Here is a 16969-nt window from a genome sequence, read left to right on the forward strand (position 1 = left end):
AGTGAACAAAAATACTTTTTGTGTGCCAAAAATTACAAAATAATGACTTTATTAATCAATATCTAGTGATGGTGATTTCAAAACACAGTTTCATGAAGCTTCAAATCTTTACAAATCTTTTGTTTCAAATAATTTGTGTTCTGAGGATGAACGAACATCTTACAGGTTTGGAACGACATGAGGGTGAGTAATTAATTACAGAATTTTTATTTTTTGGTGAACTATCCCTTTAACATCAAGTGTAGTAGTAAATTGTTACTAAATTACCTGCAGTCTTCGGTTTTGACCATAGCTGCATGGACATTCCCTTCTTCAAGCAAGGCTTCACCCACCCTTTTCTGGGGGATGAATTGTGCGGCAAGGAACATTATGTCCCCAGCCAGATCCTTGCATTCATCTAAAATACAAATAAATACAACAGCAAAATTATTTGTAATAATGTCCAACATCAACTAACAATGAGCAATATATTTGCTACAGTATTTATTAAAGGTGCTAAAAAGGATGTTTTGTTTTATACATTTTTGCAATATTACTTGAAACTGTCTTTACTAACTGATAAAAGACTATTTATTAGGTGCACTGAAAGGAATAATTTTAATATACATCATCTGTGCACGAGGTAGGGCCTTAAAAACATCAGCCAATCGTTTACGCGATGATTTGCCCTCTGTCTCAGTAGCCCCTCACTGCAGAACACAAGATCCAAGGGGCGTGGTTGGATCCCCATCTAGGGGGTGGAGATTGGTAGGTTTAAGGGTGGCGGTGGGTGGGTTTAGGGATCAGGGGGTGGAGACGGGTAGGTTTAGGTATATGTAAGGTGGGAGGAGTTGGATCTGGATCACGCCCCCTGGATCTTGTGTTCTGCAGTGAGGACCATCTCCTCTGTCTTGTCAATCACTGCCACGACGTTCCTTGTGAGAGACGTGTGCGGCTGCGCGCTCCAGTAACACTGCACACTCCACAGGCGCTGCATACAATGTTTTTGTCAGGAGACAGGAGTAACAACTGCAGATTATGAGTTACCTGCGGTGAGTCCGATATAATGAATCCACTAAGTGTGTGCGCAGCTTTAAGTGAATGTAAATTGATACTTATGACTGATCGCGCTCAAACGCGTCCAGTCAGAGCCAGTTGCGTTTAGTCTGCGATTACAGTCGGTATTCAAATTCCATGTGAAAGTATATAAATTCAGGAGCAGGAAACAATCGCTATATGTTGAGCACAGTCTTAGAATATTTTAGATAGTCGTTAAATGTTAAATGTGTGCCCGGATTAATAACACAGCGAATGCCGGTGGTAAACACTCGTGTTCCGATACTCGTGCACGAGTTTTGGGAGGCGTTCACACGAAATGAGCTGTGAAGGAGGGGGGTTGTTCTTATGCATGTGCTCATTTAAAAAACTCACTCGACGAAAACATCCTCACCTTTAATCTTTATGTTAGTTAATAAAAATAGTCATTCATTGTTGGTTCATGATAGTTCACAGTGCATTAACTAATGTTAACAAATGAAACCTTACTGTTTGTGCTTAATAAGATTAAGAGAAAACTGTTATTAATTTTTATGGTACTTTACAATAAGTGCAACTATAATCGCACACTCTCAATATTCAAAGTGCAAATACAACCAAATTTTTCTTTGATACAGAGCTAAGAGATGGTTACAACTACACTACCCAGCATAAAATATCTTTGATATTGAGAGATATTTGCATTCATCAGGGAGCTGCTTTCAAAATGCGGGGTATTGAAATCGCGTTTGAATGCGCGCTCATGTTTACTTTCACTTTCGTGATTGCGCGTAACTCTGTAAATATGAAGCCGCGGCGATCATTATCCAACTGAAATAATTGTTTTTTATTTAAATACAAGGAAAAATGTCAGTGGAGGCGTAATGTAAACGTAGCGGTGGCATATTCTTTCCTAATCATCCTAACACTCTGTCATGGCAACATCACAAGAATACTTTTCGCCTTGACGAGAAATCTCATCACATTTTAGTCTCGCGAGATCTCGTCATATACATACATACATATACACATTTATATATATACACATTTATTTAAAATTTTTTTTTACCTTTTTGCTTGATGAGAGTCTGAAACTTTTAAAACACTTTCCACCAGGAATCCCCCTGGAAGGGTGAATAAAAAGAAAAGTAACAGTATCAGTATGGGAGAGGCATAGCATGCTTTCATTTAAATTAAGTTAAAAGTAATTACTATGTCTATAGATTAATAAATGCATTGTGGTTTTCTTTGTTTATATCAGTGTCAATATAAACACTGGTTCTTTACTACACAAATCAACACACAAATCACATTGTTCACTGCAGTAACATTAAAACCACTGATTTTTTTTTTTTTTACAATGGCTAAAACCTTCCACAGGTTAAAGCAGTACATAGCAGCAGCAAATGGCATAATATGTCAATATTAACAACCTTAATTTCACATGAAAATTCATGTAGGACAAAGTGTCCACAAATTTTTAAGCAAATTTGTGTTTTTCCAAGATCTTACTTAAGACTTTACCTTGAACTTGGTTAAGTCCCGAGCTGCTTTCTTCCTGAATTCCTTCATTTAGTTTGCTTCCTCCTGAGCTGTCTTCTCCCTCAGGTTTGTCCTCTCTTCCTCCTGAGCTGTCTTCTCCCTCAGGTTCGTTCTCTCTTCCTCCTGATCTGTCTTCTCCCTGAGTTTCGTCCTCTCTTTCTCCTGATCTGTCTTGTCCCTCAGGTTCGTCCTCTCTTTCTCCTGATCTGTCTTGTCCCTCAGGTTCGTTCTTCTTTCTCCTGATCTGTCTTGTCCCTCAGGTTCGTACTCTCTCTCTCCCTGATCTGTCTTGTCCCTCAGGTTCGTTCTCTCTTCCTCCTGATCTATCTTGTCCCTCAGGTTCGTTCTCTCTTTCTCCTGATCTGTCTTCTCCCTCAGGTTCGTCCTCTCTTTCTCCTGATCTGTCTTGTCCCTCAGGTTCGTCCTCTCTTCCTCCTGATCTATCTTGTCCCTCAGGTTCGTCCTCTCTTCCTCCTGATCTGTCTTGTCCCTCAGGTTCGTCCTCTCTTTCTCCTGATCTGTCTTGTCCCTCAGGTTCGTTCTCTCTTTCTCCTGATCTGTCTTGTCCCTCAGGTTCGTTCTCTCTTTCTCCTGATCTGTCTTGTCCCTCAGGTTCGTTCTCTCTTTCTCCTGATCTGTCTTGTCCCTCAGGTTCGTTCTCTCTTCCTCCTGATCTATCTTGTCCCTCAGGTTCGTTCTCTCTTTTCTCCTGATCTGTCTTCTCCCTCAGGTTCGTCCTCTCTTCCTCCTGATCTGTCTTGTCCCTCAGGTTCGTTCTCTCTTCCTTCCTGATCTATCTTGTCCCTCAGGTTCGTCCTCTCTTCCTCCTGATCTGTCTTGTCCCTCAGGTTCGTTCTCTCTTTCTCCTGATCTGTCTTGTCCCTCAGGTTCGTTCTCTCTTTCTCCTGATCTGTCTTGTCCCTCAGGTTCGTTCTCTCTTTCTCCTGATCTGTCTTGTCCCTCAGGTTCGTTCTCTCTTCCTCCTGATCTATCTTGTCCCTCAGGTTCGTTCTCTCTTCCTCCTGATCTATCTTGTCCCTCAGGTTCGTTCTCTCTTTCTCCTGATCTGTCTTGTCCCTCAGGTTCGTTCTCTCTTCCTCCTGATCTATCTTGTCCCTCAGGTTCGTCCTCTCTTCCTCCTGATCTATCTTGTCCCTCAGGTTCATTCTCGCTTTCTCCTGAGCTGTCTTCTAACATAATTGATGTATTTAGAAATAATATTAAATGAATAGAGAACAGACTATCTGTTAGTCAATTTTAATAATAGTTTATACAGCCTCTAAAAATGTAAAGTGCCATATAGGGTTAGTTTGCCCTGAAAAAAATATCTGTCATTAAGTAGATCCACACCCGTAAGACCTTTGTTCATCTTCGGAACACAAATTAAGATATTTTTGATCAAATCTGATGGCTCAGTGAGGCCTCTCTTGACAGCAAGCTAATCAACACTATCAGATCCCCAGAAAGCTACTAAAAACACGTTTAAAACAGTTCATGTGGCTACAGTGGTTCAACTTTAATGTTATGAAGTGATGAAAACACTTTTTGTGCACCAAAAAACGAAATGACTTTATTCAACTATATCTAGTGATGGGTGATTTCAAAACACTGCTTCGTGAAGCTTTGAAGCTCTATGAATCTTTTGTTTTGAATCAGTGGTTCAGAGCGCATATCAAACTGCCAAAGTCACGTGAACCATTGACATTTCAAAACACTTATGCTGTAACGAAGCCTTGATTACTGAAATCATGTGACTTCAGTGATCCGAACGTCTGATTTGAAACAAAAGATTTGTAAAGCTTAAAAGCTTCATGAAGCAGTGTTTTGAAAATCAGCCCAATACTGAGGATGACGTAGGTCTTACGGGTGTGGAACGACTTGAGAGTGAGAAATGAATGATCGAATTTTCATTTTTGGGTGAACTAACCCTAAACTTTGCAGTTGTTAGAAGGATTATTTTATAATGTAGTCACAAGGGTCATTTAATCCAAAATGTACTACCTTTGCAAAAAAAGACACTCCGGTTTCCCAGGAAGACATCTTTTATGAATACTGACAAAAACATATTGAACATTTTTCCTAGAAAGATCATTTGCATGAAAAAAAGGTTAGATCAAGGTTATCCAATTCCTAAGGAACATTTATTTATTGTATTTATCTTTTATTCCCCAACTAATTAAACAATTTAATCTGGTGTACTAGATCAAAAAACCAATGGACAAACATCAGTTGAAGCTTAGAATCTAACTTTATTTTCTAATATTTAAATTGTCATTTGCATCACTTGCCTTGTTCTTCCTGGGTACTTTGTGAAAACAGATGCCACAAATACCTGACCTATCTGAAACACATAGGAAACATATTTGCTGCATTATTAATCTTTCGACAGGAAACAACCAATAGGAACGTCTCAGGTTACGTATGTAACCATGGTTCCCTGAGAATAGAGAACGAGACTCTGCGCTGACAGCGCTATAGGGAACATCCTCCGTGACCCGTGCTCGAAATGCCAAAAATCACAACACTCCAATCCTATTGGCTGGCGACAGCCTATCACATCAAACGGTGGAGAGAAAACGATCGTCTAACCTGCTGCGAGCGGGTTCCCTCCTCACGCGCTCCCAGGGCAGCTGCAGTCTGCTCGAGGTGCGTTCCATAACCTCCAGCATCTCCGAAAAAGCCGCGCATTTCAAAGATAGCACATCGCCGTCATCCGCCAGACGCGCGTCCTCAGCCTCAGCACGAGCGGGGCCGGAACCACCAGGCAGCGGTGACGACACCTCTCCCCTCGAGAAGAGGGCCAAACGAAAACAGAGCGTTTTCATGGGAAAACGCTCACAGTTAGCACAGGCAGCACCCTCGAGTACTGACCGCGCGTGCTCCTCGCCCAGACAAGAAACGCACAAGTTTTGTGTGTCCTCCGGTGTCAGAAACCTGGGACAAGGATCAGCACACTTCCTGAACGATTTAGCAGACATTTTTTGGCAGAGTGAAAATGGCACGAGCAAAAAACAGTCGCGAAAAGACAAAAGGATGTCGGCTGTTACCCCAGGCGCTCCCTTTATACGTCACGGTTCGTGCCGTTTGATGTGATAGACTGTCGCCGGCCAATAGGATTGGAGTGTTGTGATTTTTGGCATTTCGAGCACGGGTCACAGAGGACGTTCCCCATAGCACTGTCAGCACAGAGTAGAAGTTCCCTTTCGAAAGGGAACTCTAAATTCATACATGAGCATGGTACTTACCAAGTGAACTAAAGAGAAGTGTCCCCAGACTCTCCCTCTCTTCCTGGATAGGAGAGCACGTAAGGTATCCCGAGCCTCCAAGTATGGCCTCAGCAAACTAAAGGTGTTCCAAAAAGAATGATTAGTTCAATGCCATAATCAACTGGAATTTTGTAGAATTTCTAAAACCAATAAACCAATTAGTCATATGAAATATATGCAATATCATTACAAATGACAAAAGTTTCATGATCCAAAAAAACTGACAATGATTTTTTAGAAGTAGTAATAATAATAATAAATGAAAAGCATTTTACCACAGCTGTGAAAACACCACATGAAATGCTATCATGCTGTAAGCTATGTTTCCTGAGTACTCTTTTCCATGGCCCCTGGTAGTCTTTTGAAGCAGCAAATGTGCTGAAATGTAGATAAAGATTAAAATATGTAATGCAGATGTGTAAAATAAAGTTTACATAGAAAAACAAAAAAAATGTAATTTTGTTTTTTGGGGGTAAAAAATGCCTGTACCTCCAGTTTTCTGCTATTTTGTTATATTGTTCATCTGTTTCCCCAAGTGAATTAAGGTATGTAATTGTACGGTCAACAATGCTGCAGTGCTAGAAAAAAACAAAAACAAATATGTTGCACTGGGAGCCAATATGCTTGACATGTTTATAATATGTACATAGTTACTTGGTAAGTAACTTACAAAAAAAGTCCAATGATTCCCGTCCTCCAAAAAGGGACCAACAACCTCAGTTTTATTTTCAAATATGTTCTTTTAAAAGGAAAGTAAAATTATGAATGTAAAATGAAATTTATGTAATACCTTTAATTCAGTAAGAGCAAATTAAAAACTATTCTGTGAGACTAGCAATGAATATTTGTCTATTTTAGTTATACCTGTAACACTGGTAAGAACTGGCTTTTCAAGTTTTGTCAGGGTACTTCTTACCTTCGTAAAATAACTGCTCCTAGCCCGGGTGTCACCCTCCAGAATGTGACCCAGGGTCTGATTATTAATGGCCAAAACATCTGGCCGCTTCTAAACAAAAAAATGAAAGGTACTGACAATCATTTTTAAAATAAATGCAACTTCACAAGGTCAACGAAGTGCATGAAAAAAGCAAACTAATTATCCGAACAATACCAGCGACCATTTTATGACCATTTTGATGTCTTCATTCACAAGTGTTGATGGTACTGTTCCAATAATTCTTGTATTGAAAATACTCCTAGGCAGGGTTTGGGCCATATCGAAAATATATATCACAATACGTCAAGACATTTTCACAATACATGATAAAATACTCAGGTGTGTTAGATTAGACTGGTGTCTTCCCCTTATATAGAAAGTGTTCAAATTAGTTTAGTTAACATCTTACCCTGCTGAACAGATGGAACAAGGCATCCATTATCTAAGGAGACATCAACCAAAGAAAAAAAGAGGGAAAAAAAGAAAAAGCACAAAATTACAAATACTAAAAGTGATAGCAAACTTGTTTTGAGAATTTTGAGTTCAAGCTTTCAAAATTAGTGTTTTGAGGAGAACTGTGAAAAGAATAAAACTTCTGAATGCCTTACATTTATATTTCTAATGATTTTATCCAAACTAACTTACATGCATAAAAGGGATAGTTCTATGGTAGTTAATTCAGTTATATTTTCCAAGATCAATGTATAGTACTCTAGTACACTAAAAATAACACAGTAAAATGAATCTATTGAGTACTGCAGCTCTGAGAGCAGCATATAGTACACTAAAATAACACAGTAATATGAATCTATTGAGTACTGCAGCCCTGAGAGCAGCATATAGTACACTAAAATAACACAGTAATATGAATCTATTGAGAACTGCAGCCCTGAGAGCAGCATGTAGTACACTAAAATAACAGTAATATGAATCTATTGAGTACTGCAGCCCTGAGAGCAGCATATAGTACACTAAAATAACACAGTAATATGAATCTATTGAGAACTGCAGCTCTGAGAGCAGCATATAGTACACTAAAATAACACAGTAAAATGAATCTATTGAGTACTTCAGCTCTGAGAGCAGCATATAGTACACTAAAATAACACAGTAAAATGAATCTATTGAGTACTTCAGCTCTGAGAGCAGCATACAGTACACTAAAATAACACAGTAATATGAATCTATTGAGTACTGCAGCCCTGAGAGCAGCATATAGTACACTAAAATAACACAGTAATATGAATCTAATGAGAACTGCAGCTCTGAGAGCAGCATATAGTACACTAAAATAACACAGTAAAATGAATCTATTGAGTACTTCAGCTCTGAGAGCAGCATATAGTACACTAAAATAACACAGTAAAATTAATCTATTGAGTACTGCAGCTCTGAGAGCAGCATATAGTACACTAAAATAACACAGTAAAATGAATCTATTGAGTACTTCAGCCCTGAGAGCAGCATATAGTACACTAAAATAACAGTGATATGAATCTATTGAGTACTGCAGCCCTGAGAGCAGCATATAGTACACTAAAATAACACAGTAATATGAATCTATTGAGTACTGCAGCCCTGAGAGCAGCATATAGTACACTAAAATAACACAGTAAAATTAATCTATTGAGAACTGCAGCCCTGAGAGCAGCATATAGTACACTAAAATAACACAGTAAAATTAATCTATTGAGAACTGCAGCCCTGAGAGCAGCATATAGTACACTAAAATAACACAGTAATATGAATCTATTGAGTACTGCAGCCCTGAGAGCAGCATATAGTACACTAAAATAACACAGTAAAATTAATCTATTGAGTACTGCAGCCCTGAGAGCAGCATATAGTACACTAAAATAACACAGTAATATGAATCTATTGAGAACTGCAGCCCTGAGAGCAGCATATAGTTCAACAGAGAGCAGAATCGTGCAGCTCGAGGGTGAACTTTCTCTTTAAAACATTTATCACACACAAGTTGAATTATAAAATACAAGAGAAATGTTACCTCATCAGATACTTCGTTGTTTTCTATGAGGGATTCAAAACTCTCCATGTAAAGTGGATAGGGTCCAATCCTTCCGATGCCTCTTCCATGCAGTCCTCCAGACTTCATAATTTGTAAGACTGCATAAATGATTATTTTCCCCTTATTTAAATGTTTTTAAACTATTGTTTTAATATTCTATATTTTAGTGTTGAAATATTGTGCAAAGATCACAGAATAACATTTTCTACAGAAAATACAGGCCTATAAAGTACTCTTGTAGTCTTAGACTACACCCTTTTCCCTTTATTGTTTATTAAAATACATTAGATTCAGGTAGCCTAGCTAATGCACATTACAAAAAAAAAAAAAAAAATACATACTTACCATTCATTTTTCTCAGAAAGAAATGCTCCTTGAAAGCAGAGGAATAAGCTCATAATAAAACATTGGAAACATTAGCATTACCTATGGAGAACAATGGCACCAATTTTAAAGCATCAAATATTAGGATAAAATTAAAGCTGCAAGCAGTGATGAAAGGGCCTTTGCACCCAGTGGCTTTAGGAAAACCGGTGGGCAACCGAATTTCATACTTGTACGTTAAACGTAGCACAAACTGTGCTTAATTGACATTTTGAAGGTGCCGCTATCAAGCCATTTTGCCACACCTAATTATGAATCCCAAATGAGACATACATTTCCACCACTTCTGATACGTGTGCAAAGTTTCATGAGTTTTCGAGAATGTTTAGGCCCTCAAAAATGATTTCAGAGAACAAGAATAATTTACTGAGCAATTACAATAGGGTCCTTACACCATCAGTGCTCAGGTCCTAACAAAATAAGCTCTCGTGCTTCAAGAGCAACATGTCTATGATAAGTCACGCAGGTATTGTGCTACTCTGCAGTGGTACCTGAAGCAGTATAAAATAGTCTTAATATAGGCATAAGCCTTGTCTGTGCAGCATACAGTAGACTAAAATAACACAGTAATATTAATCTATTGAGTACTGCAGCTCTGAGAGCAGCATATAGTACACTAAAATAACACAGTAATATGAATCTATTGAGTACTGCAGCCCTGAGAGCAGCATATAGTACACTAAAATAACACAGTAAAATGAATCTATTGAGTACTTCAGCCCTGAGAGCAGCATATAGTACACTAAAATAACACAGTAAAATGAATCTATTGAGTACTGCAGCCCTGAGAGCAGCATATAGTACACTAAAATAACACAGTAAAATGAATCTATTGAGTACTTCAGCCCTGAGAGCAGCATATAGTACACTAAAATAACACAGTAATATGAAGCTATTGAGTACTGCAGCTCTGAGAGCAGCATATAGTACACTAAAATAACACAGTAATATGAAGCTATTGAGTACTGCAGCTTTGAGAGCAGCATATAGTACACTAAAATAACACAGTAATATGAATCTATTGAGTACTTCAGCCCTGAGAGCAGCATATAGTACACTAAAATAACACAGTAATATGAATCTATTGAGTACTGCAGCTCTGAGAGCAGCATATAGTACACTAAAATAACACAGTAATATGAATCTATTGAGTACTTCAGCCCTGAGAGCAGCGACTCAAATTCCCGACCGTAAACGTATTCCCCGTTCTGTTTCTGTCCTCGTGCTATGCAACGGTCGTGTTGTTGTTGCGTTCAGTGTAGACAGCTTTTAGATCGCATCTGGTGTACACACTGTGTAATTCCTGCTTTAAGAGCAGCATAGTTGACCAAAAATAACATTGATATGAAATTATTTCCGTTCTGTCTTCGCATATATCGGCTTTACAGACAGCTTGTTTAACCCCATTTAGACCATTAGCAGCTTATGTGCAGTGGAGTTAGCAATCGAATCAAAATACAAATGATCCGATATTAGACGATGATAGTTCTGTGCATTTTCAATGTTCCCCAATTATCTTAGTACATTTTAGAGGCCGATTATCTCAGAATTTTAACAAAATATATTGTAAATTCACTTACCTCTACAAAACCCGCGATCTATCAACAGTCGATAACGTATATAGAATCCCGCCAAATTAAAAAAAAAAAAAAAAAACTTGATCCCGCCTCTGCTTCAATTTCATTGGTTGAATCTGTAAACCAATCATTTTCCTTTCTGCCCTGAGAACATGTTTGAGTAAGTAAAACTCCCATCTGCTATATTTTTACAGCTCCTCTCTCAGGAGCTCTGTTAAGAACTGGTCGATTTTGGCCAGTCTAATTATTATGTATTCCTCTCTTCTGATTGGCCTGGTGTTTTCTGAGGTACTCACAATTAAGGTCAATAGAAACAACAGAAACCGGTAATGCTGGTCACTGCTAAGGGAAATGTTGTTCGGCCTTACATGTTTGAGCCGAACTCAGACCCTGAATAGGTGACGACAGAACACAACCAACCACCTCCACAAACGCGCTTACAACATAACCTATTGATACAGTATGTAAAATTTATCATCATCTTAAAACACCAAAATCAGTAAGCTACGTAACAATTGCTTCCCTATTTCCTACTGATACAGTAAGTTGTCTTGCTACAATTTATTTTACGATGTTACTTTTTTCTTTAAAAGGTGTACTTGTGGTAACTCTGCAAGGATGCCCACAGAATGCGAAGGATGCTGCAAAGAGACGCCCAAGGTAAACTTGTAAAACTATGAAATAATGTTTGTTACTCTTGCAAAATACACTACATTTTGGTATCAAAGCTTAAAAAATGCTCATGTTCATTAGGTTCTAAGCAGAATGAACCAGCTACCATCCCCTTCAAACTGCATGACTGACCATCCTGGTCTTCAACCTGAATGCTTGGATGTTTTTTCTTTATTTATTGTGGGTATTTAGAGTAACATAAGTAAATTAAAAAAAAATTATTATGCATTTAAAACATCACAATTGTAACAAATTACAAAGATTTTAGTAAATAGTAAAAACTTTATTACAATCATATTACAGTCATTTATACCATGAAAATAACTAAACCGAAACATTGTAATCCCATAAATATTTCCATGTGCATGGATTTCTTATAATTATTTTCAAGACACTCCGATGTGCATAGACTTTTCTAAAAACATATCTTAAAATATACAGTGACAAACGGCCAGTGTTATTTACAATATACTTGTAGAACCATTGCTCTGTTAGCATCTTTTCAGGTCTATAAAGCACACTAAATGTTGACAGTTCATCTCTTCACAATCTTGTCCAGTTTCTTTGACAAGCCTGTTTAAAAATGTGTAATGTTTAAGAAGGATACATTTAAAATAAAATAAATACTTTTATAATAAGGATTATATAAATAATTAGACATATAATCTTGTTTGACTCAAACACACAAAAAAAAATCAACAACTGACCTTTTTTCCTGATGCCAGATATCATAGAACTGTTTGATATTGTTGTCTTTTTGATATTTTTGGATTCGTGGGTGACGGTCAGTGTCTATGTCATCCAAGACAATACCATGTGCTGCCAGCTTTTTCAGGCTCCTTTTCAGGCCCTTCAGTTCCATATGGTAGCTTCCTCCAACTTCGTTGCTCTGATGGTATAGAGAAGACAGGTGTTTTCTAAGATATTTCACTAAGTTATTCAAACTTCAAGCAATGGTTGTCTGACATTCAGTAAAAAGTAAACTGCCAGTAACTATACAAAAAGTACTGATACATGGAGTGATGAGCTGCATGTAAGTGCAGCACCATCTTGGTTATGTTCCTTTCCAAGTCAGATGGGATGTGCTATTGGTTGAATTAAAAACTACTACATTTTGTGACAAACACTCCCCAAAAACTTGGTGAAGCAAAGACCCAAAGACAACTGTTGATAAATTGTACTGGTATGTTCATATCTTATTTGCACAAGTCATTAATTCAGTAGAAAAATATATTACTGTAGACACTGACAAGTGGTTACAACCTTTTATTTTTTTATTATATACATTTGGTTATTTTACATGCATCATTTTATTATTATATAAACTTGTTGGCAGGGATGGACAGTATTTCAGATACATGTATTAAAAATACATATTTGAAATACAAAATTTCTATTACATGTAAGATTAGTATTTTTGTATTTTCAAAATACATAAAATACTTTGTGCCAGTCAACCTCTTTATCAGTGTTCTGATTTAGTTCAGACATGCCCCCTCCCCCCAAACCCCAACATTCATGTGAGCTGCTGCTGTACAGCTCCATTCAGGACTGGGTGAGTAACTTTTCTGGAATAAGATAAACTCACTTCATAACGTTAGTCGAGTGTTTTAAGTAAATCCTTTTGTGAGATGATGTAGCTTCTTACACAGAATAAAGCATGCAACATACTGGTGCTGGTCATGTAATTAGAATATCATCAACAAGTTGATTTATTTCACTAATTCCATTCAAAAAGGGAAACTTGTATAATATATTCATTCATTACACACAGACTGATATATTCCAAATGTTTATTTCTTTTAATTTTGATGATTATAACTGACAACTAAGGAAAATCACAAATTCAGTATCTCAGAAATAGAAATAGAAACAGAAGTAGAATATTACTTAAGACCAATACAAAGAAAGGATTTTTAGAAATCTTGGCCAACTGAAAAGTATGAACATGAAAAGTATGAGCATGTACAGCACTCAATACTTAGTTGGGGCTCCTTTTGCCTGAATTACTGCAGCAATGCGGGGTGGCATGGACTCGATCAGTCTGTGGCACTGCTCAAGTGTTATGAGAGCCCAGGTTGCTCTGATAGTGGCCTTCAGCTCTTCTGCATTCTTGGGTCTGGCATAACGCATCTTCCTCTTCACAATACCCCATAGATTTTCTATGGGGTTAAGGTCAGGTGAGTTTGCTGGCCAATTAAGAACAGGGATACCGTGGTCCTTAAACCAGATACTGGAAGCTTTGGCACTGTGTGCAGGTGCCAAGTCCTGTTGGAAAATGAAATCTGCATCTCCATAAAGTTGGTCAGCAGCAGGAAGCATGAAGTGCTCTAAAACTTCCTGGTATACGGCTGCGTTGACCCAGAAAACAACAGAAAACACAGTGGACCAACACCAGCAGATGACATGGCACCCCAAACCATCACTGACTGTGGAAACTTTACACTGGACCTCAAACAACGTGGATTCTGTGCCTCTCCTCTCTTCCACCAGACTCTGGGACCCTGATTTCCAAAGGAAATGCAAAATTTACTTTCATCAGAGAACATAACTTTGGACCACTCAGCAGCAGTCCAGTCCTTTTTGAAGTGAGACGCTTCTGACGCTGTCTGTTGGTCAAGAGTGGACTGCATACGCACCGCAGACAGAGTATGTGTGAAACAGCCGTTAGTCATTATAATCAGTAATTATGTCCCCACTGGATGCAACAAATGCCTCATTTGTAATGGGTTTTATTGTCCTACTTATTTTAGTTAAGTGCTTAACTTATAAATATGCATTTATTCAATTGTTTTATTAAGTGCATTTGTATTTTGTTGTTTTTGTATATAGTTTTGCAATAAAACCGTATTAACCAGGTTCCAGAAATAATCACTGAGGTTGCTTCTGAAATTAGTGAGGGTGCTCTAGTCTTTATGCCCATTTTCACATATTTTCTCCTGTCTATTGCTTTGGTCATCATTGTGTCAATCACTGCTACTTCGAGAGTGAATCCCACATAAATCCCACAAAAAAGAACAATGTATATTTAAAAGCACACATCCAGTTTTGTGTGAGTGAACGAAATTCACTTGCGAGTGGAGATTCGTGCTCGCGCATTACATGGATCACATAACATTTATGCGCTCTCGATATCTGTCAAATATCACGCTATAGAAACCGCCTAAAATTAAGTATAAAGAGGAGAAGCTGCCCTAGGCAGCTACACATGCCAGGATCCATCACTGCCAGATGCAGTTAGAAATTTACTAAAAACAAGTCTATCTCAAGACATCTGGTGGGGGTTGGGGGTGGGGGGGGGCACCTGGGGTGGCCAGCCAAATTTCAGGGGGGCCGGTGCCACCCCTGGCCACCACGTAGACACGCCTCTGGTGCCGGGACACAGGGTATATGTAATGTAAGTATGTTAAGTGGCCTAACATTTCCGTCACGCGCTTGAGATATTCAGCCAATCACAACGCACTGGATAGCTGGCCAATCAGAGCACACCTCGCTTTTCAGAACGATGAGCTTTGTAAAAATCTATGCGTTTCAGAAGGCGAGGCATAGAGGAGCAACAATGTACATTGTGTAAAATAATTTTGTTTGTTTTTTTACCTTAAACCGCATAAACACGTTGCATTACACCAAATACACAAAATAATGTTCTTTTTAGCAACATCATATGACCCCTGTTAAAGGTTAGGGTAACACTTTACAATAACTTTCATTAATAAATCATTAAACATTATAGAATGCTTAATGAATCATTAGTTAATATATATACAAAGAGTTTGAAACGTGAGATAATGTGCTTGTTAATGTTTGCCAATACACTTATTTAACATTAGATAATGTTTAACAAATCATTATTTTATGTAACAATATGCTTACAGATGTCATTTAACTTTCAATTCCATATTATCAAGCACTTATTGAAAATCTTTAAATGATTTTAACAGATGCTATACAATGATTAAAAGCTTTAGCTGCTATTGATGTCTGATATGGGTACGGTTAGGGACAGGTTTGGTGGTTTGGGTAGGTTTAAGGGTTGGTTAAAGGGTCAACAGTGTACTGGGGTTAATTAGATTATTATAAGGGAACATGGTTCAATCTATTTATATTATATTGTTTAGATAAATGGACATTTTATTAAAAAATTATTTGTTTTCCTGTTTATTTATTTACGATTCAAGGAATTTCCTGTTTAATGATTTACTGAAGAGTAGTATACTAATGTGAGTGTAGAGTCAAAATAAAACTTTTTTTTTTGCACCAAAATTACAATCTGTTATGGCTTTAGCAAGCATTTAGCCAAACTTAGCCAGCCACCCTTTACATAAAAATTGTTACATTAGCTAAAAACCCAATGCCCATAAAGATCCTAAATGATTAGTAATCATTTATAAACATTTAAAAATGATGAATAGTTTCACCTTTAGATTGGCTACTGCAAAAATATTAACAGATGGTTAATAAATGATTTGTAAAGACGTGTGAATAGGGTAAATTCAGGTCTTTTTGCCATTAAGATGACTGCTCATAAAGGTATTAATTAAATACATTGTCAGTTACAAGACAGCAAATGTTTTCATTAACCAACAAGCAGGGTTGGGCAAAGATACATCAAAATGACAAATACCTTAATTTTAAGTGTATCAAAATAATCTACAAAATACAGCAGCCACACCAAGTATCAAAAGAAACTACTGTATTTTTGTATTTTAAAAATACTAAAAAATACTTTTAAAAGGGAGCATGACATTTCTTCACAAACCTCCCATAAATTGGCCTATTTGATCTATCCCTTCACCATTACACTGACTCAATTAAGTAAACGATGTTTTATAGCAACAACTTTTCTCTTCCCGAGTCATGCAATAAATCTGACATATGCAACCAGTTAACAGATCAAATATTCACATATCCCTGTGATCTCCCAGATGAAGGTTAGTTTTAAAGTAACCAACAGTTTAATGTTTAACAGTTTGTGAATGACTTATAATTGTATCCTAATTTAGTTACTTGGTAACGAAGGGCCTACTTTGCATCAGCAACACTGACTCACTGACTCAATGACAAACAACTCATTCATAAGAAGACAACTGATGGCACCTGTATTCATAACAACTAGTTTCTAATTAATAATTTGATTGTTAATCATGTATATAAAATATATTATGTGTCAGACAGTCATTCATGCAATGGTATGCAAAATCATGATCCATAAACAGCTACTTCAATTAGGGTACAATATTAAGCAGTCAAATATTTATCAATCATTGGACACCTATTTGGACGTTGAAAACAAACATTTTAGCATTTCAACAATTATTAAATGGTCAATATATTTTGTTTTTAATTGTAGCCATAAATGTAATTAGAAAGTAGCAACAGAACTTGTCATGGACTGTTAACCCAACTCCAACCACTCAATCTATTAAGAGCCATAGAAGTATAGAGAACACATACAAATATACACTTGTAATAAAAGCAACTGCACCAAGCACATCACATTCTATTACTCATCCATGCTTTTTATTTCAACTCCAACGTTCCAATAATT

The 16969-nt window shown here is 37.3% G+C and overlaps 1 long non-coding RNA gene across 1 annotated transcript; it reads left to right on the top strand.

The window, feature by feature from the left end:
• The first annotated feature begins 904 nt into the window (after nt 1–904).
• LOC122138539 lies at nt 905–12577 on the top strand. Its single transcript, XR_006155659.1, has 3 exons — nt 905–1031; nt 11343–11409; nt 11503–12577. It is a non-coding gene; the product is annotated as an uncharacterized LOC122138539 (long non-coding RNA).
• The last annotated feature ends 4392 nt before the right edge of the window (nt 12578–16969 follow it).

This window comes from Cyprinus carpio, chromosome A3 (genome assembly GCF_018340385.1).
Source record: "Cyprinus carpio isolate SPL01 chromosome A3, ASM1834038v1, whole genome shotgun sequence".
Classification (NCBI taxonomy): Eukaryota; Metazoa; Chordata; class Actinopteri; order Cypriniformes; family Cyprinidae; genus Cyprinus; species Cyprinus carpio.